Genomic DNA, 17,493 nt, shown 5'->3' with positions numbered 1-17,493 from the left:
CCTTGGTCCTCTCTCCATCTCCACACCCTCTACCTCCTCTCACAGTGCAACTTCCAGTGGCTACCCATCCTGGAGGATGAGCTTTGACCTGACATCTACCCCTCCCAGCAACTCTAGCCCTACATTCCTCCACCCCCTAGTCAAGGCTCCCTCTCATGTACTCTCCCCTTTCCCTGAGTGGCTTTTTCCTTCACCCCCTCCCTTTCCAGTGCATCTCCTCTGCATCTCTGTGCTCCCTCCTGACTTGCCTTCCCCCTCCATCTCCCACCCCATAAGTCTCCTGCCCCTTGCTGCACCCCCCAACCCTACTGTTTTTCCTCCCACCCTCTCCAGCCCCCTCGCCCTCTGCCCCCTCCTGTCCCCTCTTTTCTCTCCCCTCAGCCACCCCCTCCCTCAGCATGTCCTTCCCAGCAGGTTTTACTCTTTTGTCATGTGTGCTCCGTCTTGTGCAGTGGTTTTTAAGTGTCGTCGTATGGGGGCAGGGGAATGAAATCGAAATAATGAAAAAAAAGTCTCCTGGTAACAGCGCCCAGATGACGACTGGTCCATGTCTACCAAAAGCTTGGGAGAGACAGACCACTAGACTGGCCAGGCTCTTCAGTGTTGTTATGCAAAATTGTTGTCTTGAGCACCAACTGCAAATGTTATAGTTTCAAAAATGAAAACTTCAAAGAATGTAACTAAAACTAGCCCTTTAATGTTTTTTGTGTTTTAATAGTTTTTCTTTAAAATTAGTATTTTATTTCAATTTTTATTTTTAATTGAATTATATTAAATACCTTTTAATTTCTGAAATAAATTAATATAATTGTTGATGGAACTATTATAGTTCGGTACAAACTAGTATTGTAATATACAATCATGCTCCTGGACTTTCCATTATAATGGCCTAAATACAAATGCAAATTCTTACTAAATTTTTTATATTCTTATCTGTTCAGTAAACTGCCGACAAGTTATGAAACAAGGACAAGTTCTGTAAGGGGATGTTGGAGCGAAGAAACTCTGCAGAAGGCTTACAGTACTGTGAAGAACCGCACACTAATTGTTAGTGCAGTTGCCAGACATTAACATACACGTCAACATTAAAAAGAAGACTAAAATCCGGCAGCGAGTCGAAAGTTCGTCTTGGGCCACCAACTGTTCTTGGAGAAGACGCTGTAAAAAAAATGGAGCACCACGTAATAAAACTGCAGTCCAGCGGCTCTTCTCCTAATAGAGAGACACTTCGAGTGAAGAGTGTCAAATTAGCTGAAAGCCTGAAAATTCCCCATAAATTTAACAATGAACGCCAGTAAGCAGGTTATGACTGGTTTGAAAGTTTCTTGGCCCGGAACCCCGAGTTATAAGTCAGAAAAGCTGAAGAACTGTCAATAAATAGAGCTGCAAGGACGAATAAGGAAAAAGTAGAAAACTATTTCACCATGCTGGAGAGATTCCTCCCGGACAATGATTTAGTCGGGAAATCAGATCATATTTTTAATACAGATGTGGTCCCGCGCTCGAGTCTGGGTCCAGCACATAGTTTTAATCGGAAGTTTGATATCAACGCACACTCCGCAGCAGAACGAAAATTTCACTCTGGGAACATCCCCCAGGCTGTGGCTAAGCCTAGTTTCCGCAGTGCCAGGAAGTTTCATAGATGAGAGTGGTTTACAACTGATAATAAACTGGGGAAAGTAAAAGCTAAGAGAGGCTAAAAAAGTGAGCGCTATTACTAGCGGTGAAAATGTGAAAGAATTTCAGCTGTTGTTTTTCAGTGCTAAAGGGGGGTCCATTTCTCCATACAGAATTTTCGAGGAGGAGAATGCGAAACAAGAGTTTACTGACGGAATGCCACCTGGTCACATGTTTTGATGAATGAGAAGTCAGGCTATGTGACTTCTGATATGTTTTATGCTTGGCTCAGAGATTATTTTCCTCCAAGGAAACCACCTAGAAAAATCCTTATTTTGGATAGGCATGTCCCTCATTGCTCAATGGTGGACATGTTAGAGTGTGCAAGGCTGTCAAGTAACACGACCTACTTCCTGCAGTCTCTTGATCGCTGTTTCTTCAAATCATTGATGAGGTTTTACTATTATGCTTGTAACAGTTTCACATAGCATAACACTGGTACACAAGTAACAAGGCTTCAGTTGGTCGAATTGTTGAGATCAGCTTGGACGAAAGAAGCAACAATAGTGAACGCTGTGTCTGGATTTATGGCAATTGGGGTTTATCTTTCCTTATGGCAGCTGTTCCCGAGCGTGCCTACCTCACCACCGAGGAACTAGCACAACCAAAAGTGGAAGAAACATATCCTATCACCAGTGGAGAACCTAGCAGTGGTCCTTCAAATGGTTTTCAAGACACCGCAGAGAAGCTAGTGAATCCAGAGGTTGTTCAGTCATCAGCCGATGTCCTAAATAAAATTCCCCTATCGTGGGGATCAAAAAAGGATCACATCGCCAGGTGGTGCTACAAGTGTTGCCAGAATTTTAAATTCTAGTGAAAACACTAAACTGCAAACTTTCGAAGCCAATAGGCCTAACAGAAAAAACAAGGAGGCAGATAGGCAACGAGTGCAGAAGCCAAAAGCTCCACGAGCTTAGAAGGAGAGTAGGAGCAACACCTCTAACTCACAAGACTCTGATCCCAACCTGGATGACAGTGAAGAATGCGACGAGAGCATTTGTATGGGCTGTGGGGAGGACTGTTACTGCACAACCAGCAAAGTTGATTGGCTCAAATTTGTTATCTTCAGCCATCGCTTGCATGAAAGACGTACAAAATTCGATAACACTTTGACGTATGTGGTAAATTTGAGAAGCGAAGTAAGAGAAAAGAAACACATTTTCAATTTTGTTGAGGTTCATAATTTTTAAAAATGTTACAGTTTGGACGGTGAAGACCATAGGAAAGAATTTAGTCGTCGACTAAGCGCTTATTTCTTTACTTAGAATGTCTCCTACGATTTATTTCACGTTGTAATCAATAAAACGTTGCATAATTTCACATACTGCTTTGAAATTGTTAACTAGTGGTCGCCAGTTCACCTCACCTGAATGGTTCGGTCTTATGGGCCAGCCACCAGTTTCCTTCCTTTAACCCAGTTTCCAGGAATTTTTCGTATTAATGTTTCAAATGTTTTTCATATTACATAACTATGTGTCTTTTTAATTGTTATAAAATGCCTGGGGTGTCCCAAAATCGCATTATAAAAAAGGTGGTGCATTTCTCCTGGAGTTACCCTATAAAGATGGGTAAAAGACCGTACCCACAAAATTTGCTGCAGAATCCTTGAACGTATTTTCAGTTCGAATATAACAAACTTCTTTGAGAGGGAAAAGTTTCTGTCCACTTCTGTCCACAAATCAGCTCGCTTTTAGCAAGAATCGCCCGCAAGAGACCCAGCTTGTCCTTTTCTCACATAATATACTGCAAACCATGGATGATGGGCAACAGCTGGATTTCATATTCCAACATTTCCGTAAAGCATTTTACACGGTACCTCACTGCCTACTGTTAACGAAGATACAAGCATACGGACCACATTCCCAAGTATGTGCATGGCTCGAAGACGTCTTAAGCAACCGCACGCAGCATGTTTTCACCGACGGCGACGGTTCAGCAGAGACAAGTCAGGAGTGCCTAGGGAAGTGTGATAAGACCACTGTTAACTTTTTTTATACACATAACTGATCTGATGGACAGGGTAAGCGGCAGTCTGTGGCCGCTTTCTGATGATGGTGTGGTGTATGGGAGTGTTTTGTCGTTAAGCGACTCTAGGAGGATATAAGTCGATTTAGAAAAAAATTCTAATTGTTGTAATGAATTACAGCTAGCACTAAATGTAGAAAAATTTAAGTTAATACAGATGAGTAGGGAAAAAAGCCCATAATGTTGGATCACACTATTATTAGTGTGCTGCCTGACGAAGTTACATCGACCAAATATATAGGCGTTACTTTGGAAAGCAGTACGAAATAGAATGAGCATGTAATGACTGTAGTAGGGAAGGTGAATGATCGACTTCGTTTCATTGGGAGTAGTTTAGGAAAGTGTGGTTCACCGGCAAAGGAGGCCGCATTTATGACGCTATTGCGACTTACGGAATACTGTTCAGTGGGATCCACGTCGTATTAAAGGAAGATATCGAAGCAGTTCAGAGACGGAATTTGTTACCGGTAAGTTCGAACAAATAACTCATGACGGGCGGAGCAAGGAGGAATAAAAAGCAGACTAGCATTGGCACAAAGGGCATCCTGGCCGACAAGAGAAGTTTACAAGTACCGAATATAGACCTTAACTTGAGCAGAAAATATCTGTGAATATACGTTTGGAGCACAGCGTAGTATGACAGTGAAACATGGAAATTTGAGATGTCGTTTTACAGAAGAATGTTGAAAATTAGGTGGGCTGATAAGGTAAGAAATTCATCGGAGAATCGGCGATGAAAGGAATACATGGGAAAAACAAGAAGAAAGGGCACTATGGTAGGATATCTGTTAAGGCACTACAGAGTAAATTCCATGTTACGAAAGGAAGCTGTAGAGGCTAAAAACTGTAGAGTAAAACACAAACTGGAATACACCCAGCGAATAACTGAGAAGGTAATTTGCAAATGAGATCAAGAGGTTGGCACAGGAGAGGAATTCATGTCGGACCGCATCAAACCAGTCAGAAGACTGATGACACAAAAAAAAAAGATTCGAACAACACGCAAATGTTCCACAGATGCTTCGTAAACTCAAATGGGAACCACTGGAGGGAAGGCGACGTTCTTCTCGAGGAGCACTACTGGAAAAAGTAAGAGAACCGGCATTTGACGCTGACTGCAGAACGATTCTACTGCGGCCAACGTAAGTTTCGCAAAGGATGTATGTAGATTTAGATAGGGGAGCTACCACTAAGACACGGTCATACGCCATATAATTCTCGAAGCTGAGCGGTACTCGTTTATAAGTCTTTACAAAATTAGCATATAGCTGCATAATAGCTGTGGTGGAGCAGTTACCATCGTATCTTCTGTGAAACGCTACCTAATCCATTATTCGATCCCGTATACCTCTCCACTCATTCATGAGATGCTAGGGAGTCCAGTTGATCGCTGTGAATGCAGATACATTCTTCGTTATCCGACAATTGGTCGATTTAATTTTGTTGTATGATATTACAGATTTTATGTCAAGATAGTTAATGCCAACTGGTGTTTCGTTTTCTCCAGTGAATGGAATTTTCTGGTGTATTTTATTAAATTCTTTCTATTTTTGTCGTTGTCCCATAAAACAAAAACCGGTGTCATCAAGACAGAGTACAGAGTAAGGCAGCCTAGCTTTCAGTTGTTTTCTAGATTGCTGAAACATATGTCTGCTCGTAAGTATGCAGCTCTTCTTCTCGTTGTCAATTCATATACCTGTATGTCAAGTAGTTGAGCAGGAGGTATCTGTGTGACAGTACAAGTTCCAGACTCTCTAAGAATGCAGTTTCGGGATTTCTATGAGTTTCTAGATTTCTGCTGTACCCATGTAAGCTGACTACATCAAGAGACGCAAAGTTAACCGTAGCAGAGATGTTGAAAAATGGTTCAGATGGCTCTGAGCGCTATGGGAGTTAACTTCTGTGGTCATCAGTCCCCTAGAACTTAGAACTACTTAAACCTAACTAACCTAAGGACAGCATACACATCCAAGCCCGAGGCAGGATTCGAACCTAAGACCGTAGCGGTCGCGCGGCTCCAGACTGTAGCGCCTAGAACCGCTCGGCCACTCCGGCCAGCAGCAGAGATGTGATATTTGTTATGTTGTTGGTGATGTCATAACTCTTCTTGACAGAGAAATTATTTTCAAATAATTGTGCCTTATAGATTATGTCGTTAAGCTTTCTGATGATTTATAGCTTGGACAACTGAGGTAATTTACAGTGTGATGTACAGGACAGCTTGGTTTATGGATTTTGGGTTGTGATCTTAATTTTTGTGCTCGTGCGTTCATCATAATATAATACGAGGAGCGTTCAGAAAGTAATGCAACACCTTTTTCTGAAAACAGGTCGGTTTCATTCAGGGTTCCTACACGCCATATTATTCCCCTCTCTTTTGGCGACAAAACCTATTTTTCAACATAATCTTCGTGTTGTGCGATGGCCTTACGCCACCTTACTGGGAGGGTCTGAATGACCATATGATTCAGTCTATTGGTCTTGCTCCTCAATAACCTCCCCATCATCCAAGTACTGCTTCCCATGGAGTGCATCCTTCATTGGTCCAAACAGATGGAAGTCAGATACCCGGGCTGTAGGCTGGATCTCAGTGGGCATACATCTTTGAGTACCATAACTGGTGGACGAGTGTATCGGCACTACCAAGAGAGACGTCCAGTTGTGCAGCGAGGTATTTGATTGTCATCTGTCGATCACCTCGAATGAGAATGTCCGCACGTTCCAACATTGCGGAAGTCACAACTGCGTGTGCATGGTGCGGGAGACCGGACACGTTTGTGCGATGGTAGTGTGATCGTGGCAGACGCCTCACCCAACGTCTCACGGTACTTTCGTTCACTGCCAGGTCTCTGTAGACATACGGCAAGTTGAGGAAGGTGCATGGGGAATTAGTTAAGCTGGACCCATATAGATCACATACCATCGAAAACTTGATGAAAATGGATGCATACGTTTCATAGTACACAAGAAATTCAATTATGGCTCATTTGTAAGACATCGTCATCAAACAGAGTTACGAAGTAATCACCCTGTGTTATGACACTAGTCAGTAAGGTCAGAAGACTAGAAAGACTGAGGTCTCTTATCAAAACGTTAAGCTCTTCCTGACTGAAGAGCTGATGTCTTGTAGAACTTCCTTCGTATTCATATTCACTACTACTAGTGTTCAAGTCCTGCAAATCATCATCATCTGAAGGAAGTAGTTTTGGCAGAGTGGTGAGCACTGGTACAGGAATGCCATCGCTATGTTGCACAGGTCGAAGTGCTGATTTTAAATGGGGATATTACCACTTGTATTTCTTGTAGCGACAGAAATATTTTACACTGACAATGTAAAAATGACAATCATTATGGTGGTTTTTTGTCTCTCACCACACCATTGGCACTCCAAAGTTTAAACCACTTCGTTCACCATTAGTCCACAGTCGTAAAGAGTCGACACAGCTTAACTTTATGAGGAGCCCAATGTTTACCTTGGTCTCCCAGTTAAATCCAAAGACACGCAAGATAGGCCTGTTTCACAAAGTCAGTGATGTTCTTCCGTTGTTCTTGCAGAGTGTATTCGCCACAAATATAACAGAACACATCGGGAGAGTTGAAACAACCTCATGTTTTCTATGAAAAGAATGAAATAAAATAAAGATTATATTTGCAAAAATGTATTATTATAAACTAATAAGACAATATATGTTCGAATATAATCTATAACTACTTACATTTAACTAACAATAACGTAAAAACTAATCGTGACATAACTTTTTCTTGATACAATGAATGATAAATTCTTCACTAACGAAAACTTTTAACACCTATTACACAAATCGCGTCCTCTCACAGGCTCGTTCCTCGCTCGACTGCCGCGCTGGTCACAAACAAGTGGATGGGGGACCCTGAGTTTTAATGCAGCGATGTGACTAACTGACTCTCCTTAAAATTGTGAAAGACAAGAAGATGTCTCAAATTAGTACCACGTCCCATAATCTCACCTTCTCCTCTACAACGTGTAACATATATTACACATGCACATACGCAATCACAAAATATAAAATGAATAGGAATACAGAATTATGGAATTCACAACCGATTTGCTGATAATTTAACGATTTAACGCTACACGTCAGAGAGAGCCTGTACCTAAGAAACTAGAGCCAACTGGGGAAATCCGTTTTCAGATTTAGGTTCAGTATACTTCCAAAAACCCCTGGCAACAAGAAAAAAAAATTTTTTTTGTAGAGTTGTGTAATCAGAAACTTCCCACAGATATAGAAATCTTCCTCCATCAAACTAACGTATCAATATTATCGAGGAGTTTGAGGTCACCTAAAGATGTGCCACACCACTCACAGATACCAACTCTTTCATGGACATATGTTGGATGATAATGGGTCTTGCTTCTCACTACATCAAAACACGTTTGCAGTCAGTTTGCGAGCTCAACTGGAACCGTTAGTGATTTCCAGTGTACATATTGGTATGACTGCTGCAAACACTCTCTTCTGTGACGAGCATTGAACAATACACTGGTATCTGGTTTACACACATACAAACCACTTCCATGATATCTTATAGATACCCCTTTGAGCGGCCAATGGCCAATGGTGCGCGAAGTATCGCTTGAACGTTTTAGATGTCTAGCGACGGTTTAGCAATTGTAGCCACCGTTTGTGAACAGCGGGCGGATGAACTCCTGGGAGACCCGGTCACGTCTGTCAGAGTGTGATCTGCCACCAGTTAACCAAGGCTTCCACATCGAAATTCGTTCGCGAAATGAAGCGTCGACGCATTCGTTCATGTAGGTTATTGTAGTTAGCGCTGTTCTCAACCATGCATCTGCTACAGACGGTGTAAATGATATACGCCTTCGTTGGGTTTTAAGCAGCACCGGACTGTGGTAAAATCATGCTCTGAATCAAAAATGCATTAAATTGTCCTGAGCTACTCCTTTTCTATGTTCATCTTTTCAATTTTGGTAAACAATTTCCTTAAGAAACGTGGTACAAAAAATTCCATGTGCGCAAAATGTGAGGACAACGTGTGAACAAATGACTGTCGCCAAGAACGGTAGTGCAGTGTTATCATCTAGCACAATAGTATTCAGTACAATCATTTGCCATATTGGCAGATTAATTATCCGTAACTGTGCTATAATAAATGATATAGTGTATCTACCGATAATATTCAAACTGCTTATGGTTTATTAATTCATTTGCGACACGTTTCAAACCCCTAGTATTGACCATAAGGTATCGAGGCATACATTTCACTTAAGTATCATTTTCGTTACTAATATAACTAGCCACATTATCGGCAATTTTCTGAGTTTTTAGGGACTTCTTAAGGTCTAGAACAACGAAGACCATGGAAAATCAAGAAATTATCGTTATAATCTAGTTAATAGTATTAGTACAATAAATAAAACATAAGTGACTTCTATTCCTGGACGCATGGTGGTGAGTATTACTGGCTCGAAACGTGACGCTAATAAATTAATAATCAATAATCCCTAATCACTACGACTGCTTGCGGTACATACGTACCTGCCATACAATCCCTTTAGTGCAAAAATTATTTACACAGTTTTCTGTGTTTCAGTAGCTGCGCAGCGAACTTACAGCCAGTGTAATCTACGCCTCGGGGATGGCTGCATTGTGTTGGGCAATTGAGAGCGTTGTTTTCTGCTCTCGGGGGACGTATCACAGTTCCGCTAGTCGACACCAGCGAGGGATCTGGCAGTTTTCGTAGAAATTCCAAGCGAAAACTGAGCTAAAAGCTACGTGGCGGCACTCTTACATTATTCACCAGTGAATGCAATTTACATTTCAACGAATCCAACTTGTAGCCTCTCTAAGGCAAAGTTAGGACAATATGAGAATGGAAACGATGGCGACATATTGCTACAGTCTTCTAGTTTTCAACTTTTTGCCTCATTTCATTGAGTGTCGCTAAATACGTGGGGGAGTTGGAAAATAAGTTTCCCCTGTCAACTGTGGTCATAGTTGTGTGTGAAAGGAAAAAAAAAAGAGAATGAGACATTAAAGATAAGACATATCTTTATTTTTCTACATATTTTCCAAGTACATTGAGGCATTTGTCATACCGCTTTATAAGCTTCGAAAAGCCTTCCAGGAAAAAATCAGGGCGTTGCATACGGAAAAGGCGTTGAACGGCTTGTTTGACGTCAGCATTGCTGCCAAAGCGCCTTCCGGCGAGAGTCTTCTTCAAAGCAGGAAACAGATGGAAGTCACTTGGTGCGAGATCCGGACTGTAAGGCGGATGGTGTAGGCGCTCCCAACCAACAGTTGCAATATGGGTTTAGCATTACCGTCGCCGTGTGTGGTCTCGCATTGTCATTCAACAGCAGAACGCCAGATCTGAGAAGGCCAGGCCGCTTTTTCCGAATCACCTCTTTCAATTTCGACAGAGTGGCACAGTACCGCGCAGCATTGATGGTTGCATCCTCTACAAATTCCAGCAGAAAAACTAGCGTCCCAGAAAACGGTGAGTAGCACTTTAGCCCCAGACGGAGTGCTTTTCAACGTCTTTGGGACAGGTGATGGCGAATGTTTCCACTCCATGGATGCGGCCTTCAATTCTGGCGTGTAATGGTCGACCCACGTTTCATCCCCCATCACAATCCGAAACAGAAGGTCATTGCCAGATTCATGGTAACGCACGAGCTGTTCCAGGCTGAACGCCATGCGTTGTTCCATGTGTGTCGGGGTCAGTTGGCGGGGCACCCATCGTGCTGACACCTTCCTGTATCGAAGAATATCGTGGATGATCTTGTGAGCTCACTCGTGTCCGACTCAAAGTTGTGCCGCTACTCCATCGATGGTGATACGCCGGTTCGCTTTAATGTCATCCACCTTCCTGACATGTGCATCTGTAGTGGCCGTGCGCGTCCTTCCAGGTCTCGGTGTGTCCTGCACTTCCTGACATCCATCACTGAATTGCTGGCACCATCTCCGCACCATTTGCCTGGACATCACACTTGACCCATACACCTCTACAAGGCGGTTATGAATTTCTGTGCCTGATACTCCACGTGCCCATTCATAGCGGATAACAGCTCTCACTTCTGCCTTTGACCACGACTCCAAAACGCACCTTTTCTCCATAGCTAGGGGAAAGACTGAGCGGCTGGCCTCCGCTTTGCGCAGGCACTGCGACAGCGTCATCTGCTTGATCGAGGTCGACCTCTACCCAATAGTGTATCGGTGTCTTGGACGTGCGCGTTCACCTGCCGTGTCGTCTTTCGACAGTATCACACAACTCTGCCCACAGTCGTCAAGGGGAAACTTATTTTCCAACTCCCTCTCGTATTAACGAGAATTTTTTGAAAAATTATATTACATTACGTCATTCTAACAGTGTTCGGTCTGTAAGAAGTACTTAGTAACACGAATTTGTATCTAAATTAATTAAAATAAAAAATTAAGAATGCCAGAATGACTCTTCACTCTGCAGCGGAATTTGCGCTGATGTGAATCTTTCTGGAGATTAAGACTTTGTGCCGGACCGGGACTCGAAACCGGGACTTATGCCTTTCGCTTAGGGCTCATACGGAGTCATACAGACAGATATTTTTCCCTCGATCTATTTACAAGTGGAACATGAAGGGAAATGACTAGTAGTGATATAGGGTGTCCTCCGCCATTCACCGTACTGTGGCTTGCAAGAAGTGCAACCACGATCAGTAATCAACTTCACCGGGAAGAAGATTGACGACGCATCAAAATCAGTTCTGCAAAAGGGACTAAATTTCGCACCAACACCGACTACTATACCCATCGCAGACTTCATCAGTGGTACAGAACAAGTAATTTCCACGCTTCCCAGCGAAAAAGCAGAAGAGATACGTCGGGAAACGTGCCGTTCGATTACCAAAGCCGCTCTGCCGAGGCCGAACATCAAGAAAGTAGAAAAAGCTGCCATTCGAGAACTAAGGAATGATCCTAAAATAGTTATTTTACCCGCGGATAAAGAAATGCAACTGTACTGCTTCCATTATCAGAGTACAATCACAAAATGTACGACCTACTCGAGGATCCAGCATACAGAAAACTGAATGGAGACCCGACCAACAGGGTGAGAAAGAAGACTATTGAGCTTCTACGCCAGTGCCTGCCGAAGGAAATCGTCAAGAAGCTCCGACCTCGAGCTGCTGCACCCCCAAGGCTCTATGGGTTACCAAAGGTGCACAAAAAGGATGTTGCTTTGCGCCCTATCGTCAACAACATAGGCGCTACAACGTACCAGCTAGCCAAATATTTAACGGCGGAATTAGGCCCTCACGTCGGGAAATGTCAGCATCACATCAGGAATTCTGTACATTTCGTTCAAAGGCTGCAGGAGCTGCGCCTCCGTAACCAGGACCTAATGTTGTGCTTCGATGTGCTCTCGCTTTTCGCCAGAGTGCTTGATGACTCTCTTGATTAGGGAGAAATCCAACCCGACAATGACTAATCTTTTCGAATTTGTCCTCACATCAACATTCTTTCTCTTCGATGGAAACTATTGCGTACAAACGGATAGTGTTGCCATGCGGTGTCCCCTGTCACCAGTGGTAGCAAACTTGTTTATGGAGGACTTCGAAGTGAGAGCACTGGAAACTGCAGCACTGAAGCCTATGTGCTTTTACAGATATGTTGATGACACATTTGTGATATGGCCACATGGAAGAGAAAAACTTCAAGAGTTTCTCCAACATCTGAATTCTCTGCATCCTAACATCAAATTCACCATGGAGGTGGAAGAGAATGGTGAACTCCCGTTTCTGGACGCCCTAGTCATGCGCAAAGTGCATGGCACCTTGGGACACAGTGTATACAGGAAAGAAACCCACACTGATCTGTATCTCCACGCTACCAGCTTCCATCATCCTTCACAGCGTGAGGGTGTACTGCGAACACTGGTACACAGGGCCCGCCCTATATCGGATGAGGAAAGCCTACAAGGAGAACTTAACCACCTTAGGGACGTTTTCAAGAAGAACGGATATAACAAGAGTCAAATTCGACGTGCTTTCAGGCAGAATGCACAAGCCCAGCAGAGAGAGAGAGAGCGGAGAGGACGAGAAGACAAAGGCGTACCTGCCTTACGCCGGCAAAGTATCCAACAAAATCGGCAGACTTCTGGCTCGGTGTAACATCAAATGTGTCTTCCGTCCACCTCCGAAAACGCGTGACCTGCTAGGTACAGTAAAAGATGACCTGGGGCTCCGCAAACCGGGTGTTTACCATATTCCGTGTAAATGCGGTAAGGCATACATGGGGCAAACTGTACGGACAATCGAAGAAAGATGCCAGGAACACAGAAGACACACTGAACTGAAGCAGCCTACAAAATCTGTAGTTGCGGAACATTACATGGATACTGGAGATACTATGGAGTACGCGAAAACGGAAGTTTTACGGCAGGCCTCCTCTTTTTGGGACTATGTTCTGAAGGAGGCGACTGAAATACGTGCAACTGATGGGCTGATCAACAGAGACGCCGGGTTCAACCTCAGCAAAGCCTGGGACCCAGCACTCAGCCAACTAAAAGCACAGCGCCGACCCAAAGCGACTTCCGCGCTCGACGAAGGCCACAGGACATCTGATAGTCCACAGTTCGCATCAAGTAGCCAGCAGCCCGCCCCTGCCCACCACCCCTCCACGCAGCGTCGCGTACGGCATGACGCGGGGGAAGGGGTGGGGAGCGATCAGATTGTAAAGGGGAGGAGATTCAGCGGAGACTCTCAGTCTGCAGGTATCACCTGAAGATGACGGCAAGGAACGCTGTCGAAATATCGTGGTTTGAAAATGACTGCACTCGGCTGTAAGACACGAGAACAGTACAAACAGCTGTCTATATGCCTCCGTATGAGCCCTAATTTCTCGTGTCGTACTTTGGCGGTCCTTACGCCCAATGTACTCTGGCGACAGTAGGATCGTTCGGCAGTCAGCTTCAAACACCAGTTCTCTAAATTCTCTCAACAGTGTTTCGCGAAAAGAACGTTGCCTGCCCTCCAGAGATTGCCATTTGAGTTCCCGAACAATCTCCGTGGCATTTACGTGTTGTTCAAACCCACCGGTAACAAGCCTAACACTCCGCCTCTGAATTGCTTCGAAGTGCTCCTTCAATCCGACCCGATACGGAACTCAAACATTCGAGCAGCACTCAAGAATAGATCGCACCAGCGTCCTACATGCGGTCTCCTTTACAGGTGAACCATCCTTTCCTAAAACTCCCCCAATAAACCGAGGTCGACCATTCACCTAACCTGGCACACTGGGACTCGGAATCGGAACCGAGTCTCCGTCCGGCACACAGTATTAGTGTAGTAAGAGATTACAATTAAGAACACATTTTTGAAAACTGTACGAGTTGTTCTAAAAGAAACTGCTTAAAGAGCTTACTTTTAAAGTGTAATTTACTCCCTACCGATAGAATGTTTTACATTCTGTGACAGACGAACTAAATCTACAAACTGAGTGCCTTTGTTTGCACTCACGACCCGCAGCGGCCGTCAACTGAAAAGGAGGGTGAGTGGGTGGATGGACGTGAGAGGAGGTGCGAGTATAAATTCACGACAATTGTCAGCACCTCTGTTTCATAAATCACGTATCGAAATAAAAGTGGTGGAGGAAATTTGAGAGCATGATAAATTGTTCCGAGCTTGAGCTCAGGGTCGTTGTACGAAATGCTAATTTATTATTCTTTGCAAGAATCGTCGTTGAAACGACAAACACCGAAACGCAATATTTTATATTTTCTGGGCAGCTACGATTTGTTTTCTCGACTGTCCGCTTAAAGCTGAGAGCTACGACTGTCGACACACAATATTTATTGAAAAAAGGCTGTCATCTTTGACAGATGTCATAATAAGAAACTGCTGATTGGCTGAAATTTTACTTGTTTGTTTAATATTCATCTAACTGGGTCTCTGGTCAAAGACTCAAGGTCTCAGAACACGCTATAAAATATCGATGAAATTATTAACAATATGTATCAGAATAACACATATGATTTTTCCAGAAAGACCTAAAGTCCAAATACCTACAGAGACTTTAATCCTTTGAACACCAGCAATGTATGCCTGAAACCGCAATTTTATTAATATTTTTTGACCTAGCAGTGGCTTTCGCATGAAACAACCTATTCTACGGCAAGATATACTTCTACCTGTACGAATGTACTGCATTGTAGCAGCCGCTTACTACGTCCAAAGTACAGCTGGGGTACAGATTATGTTACGTGATTGTGACACGTGATTCTTTTTATAGGGATCATGTTGAAGAAATCTTTTGCAGTGAAAGTAAGTACATCTAAAGTTTTTGTAAACTAAACTTGATTTTGTGCTACTGTTTTTGTAAGTTCAAATGGCTCTGAGCACTGTGGGACTTAACATCTATGGTCATCAGTCCCCTAGAACTCAGAACTACTTAAACCTAACTAACCTAAGGACATCACACAACACCCAGTTTTTGTAAGTACTTTTGAAATTAAAGCACAGTGGCAGATTTATTAAATTTTTGGCCCCTTTTTGCTTGTAATTTGGGACTAAAATTTGTTTTAGACATTATGAGTTCATGGTAGCTTCTAGATGTGGGATTGTGTCTAGGATAAATGCGAAGTTACTTTCAAATATATATCATAAAATGATGGTTGGTCGAAAGTTATGTATCCCAGTGCCCTGAAAGTGAAACTACCTCCTTAAAAAAAAATCCCTCAATTTCTTCTCTTATTCGTTGATTAGTGTCATAGTAAATTCAAATTTTGTGGAAAATGTTAAAAATGATTTTTTTTTATGTTACTGGGACTCAAAAGGTTAAACGATCAATATGTAGGAACTTGTGGCTAAAACGCATGAGGCAGCTTGTAGAACGACACCAGTTCCAGTCCTACACATAAACGACGTACGGCATTGATTTACTGACAAACTTACAAGACTAAATGAGAAATATGCTCCCCGTGGACTGGAAAAGCAAGAGGTAAATCACACTTCGGCTAGCGAATGAGCTAAACCAGTTCACGATCCAGACATCGCACTTTGTATTTACTAGTAGGATGCGAGATTGCATTTTGTAGCGAGTGGCGCGCCAAACCATTATACTTAGTTTGTCCACTGCGCAGCTCAAAAATGCAATCTCCCCTATTCTGTTCACCAAGGTAGCGTCTAACACGTTTGCAGTCATCACCGTAAGAAAAGCTGAAATGGTACTCGTCCGAAAACATTTTATTTTGCCACTCAGCATACCATTGACGCCGACGCAATGTGCCACCAGTTCAGCCCTCAGCAAACGGCAGCGAACCACCCACGCAGACATGTGCACATCCATAGCAGTGTTCCAACGTCGAGCCAACACTAGACGAAGTTGCTCTGGCGCTTACAGTCATGCGGAAAATATGGCGGTCATCGCGCACTGTTGTCGCCTTGTGTGGTGCAGTACCAGCCTCGTCTATCCATTGATTCCACACATGCATCACTGTCACAGCAGCGTGTCCTTTGCGAGTCGCAATCTCACAGTACAACGAAACCATTTAGCGGAGACCAATCATTCCGCCCCGCTCAATCTTACTCACATAATGGTATTGCATTCTTTGCCGCCGACCTGGCGTACCGGGCTTGGTTGCACGCTTCCACTACGTTTGACGGCTCTGCACCGGCTGATTGTGGCTAACACTGGCCTTTCCGGTAACACAAAAGCCATCTATCAGCAATCATAATCACTTGTAAACCGTTCCACTGTTCCACACATCCTCCGATTTTTAAATGATTCAGACCCTTCCGTTGTTGCAGTTTTACTAGGGTTATCCCAAAAGTAAGGTTTCCAATTTTTTTATATGTACATCGACCTGTTCATTTCTACAGTAGTTTACATCAGTTTACAGCTTGAACATTTAGCTATTTTTTGACATAATCACCATTTCTGTCGATGCATTTTTGTAGACGCAGTTTTTGTATGCCCATGTCGTACCGGCTCGCCGCCATGCTGTTTAGAAAGTTATGAACCTCTTCGTTCACCTCGTCGTCGGAGGTATAGAGCAGGGGCCACAATTAATGCTGACAGGTACAGTGAGACTCTGAAAACACTCAAACGGCCAATTCAGAACCGGAGAAAAGAAATGAGAGCAAGGGCGTACACATTCTTCATGACAATGCTCGCCCACACATCACTCGGCAAACCGTTACTCTCCTGCAACAGTTTCAGTGGAACATAATCACCTACCTACCCTGACTTGGCGCCCAGTGACTATCATCTGTTCCCTAAGTCAAAAGAACATTTGGCCGGAAAGCGATTCAGCTCCGACGACGAGTTGAAAGAAGAGATTCATAACTTTCTGAACAGCATGGTGGCGAGCTGGTATGACATGGGCATACAAAAACTGCCATGGCGTCTACAAAAATTCATCGACAGAAATTGTGATTATGTCGAAAAATAGCTAAATGTTCAAGCATTGTAGAAATAAACAGGTCTATGTACTTATAAAAAAATGGGAGACCTTACTTTTGGGATTACCCTCGTAATAAACAACAGTATGTGTAAGTAGTGAGTGTGTCAAAGACTAGTTAACAAATTGGTAGTGTACGTAAGTTAATTGTTTCGACTCACAAACTGGTTCTGGGATCATTCTTTAGTAGAGAGATGAAATAGTGAATGCAGCGGTGGGTCATATAGGTAAAAAGACAAGCCTAGTAGAAATCCTTACATAACACATGAGATATTGAATTTAACTCATGGAAGGATAAAATATAAAAATGAGGCAAATGAAGCAGGCGAAAGGTGATACAAACGTCTAAAAATG

This window comes from Schistocerca piceifrons, chromosome 5, assembly GCF_021461385.2.
Source record: "Schistocerca piceifrons isolate TAMUIC-IGC-003096 chromosome 5, iqSchPice1.1, whole genome shotgun sequence".
NCBI classification, from domain to species: domain Eukaryota; kingdom Metazoa; phylum Arthropoda; class Insecta; order Orthoptera; family Acrididae; genus Schistocerca; species Schistocerca piceifrons.
Note: the sequence above shows the minus strand (reverse complement) of the source record.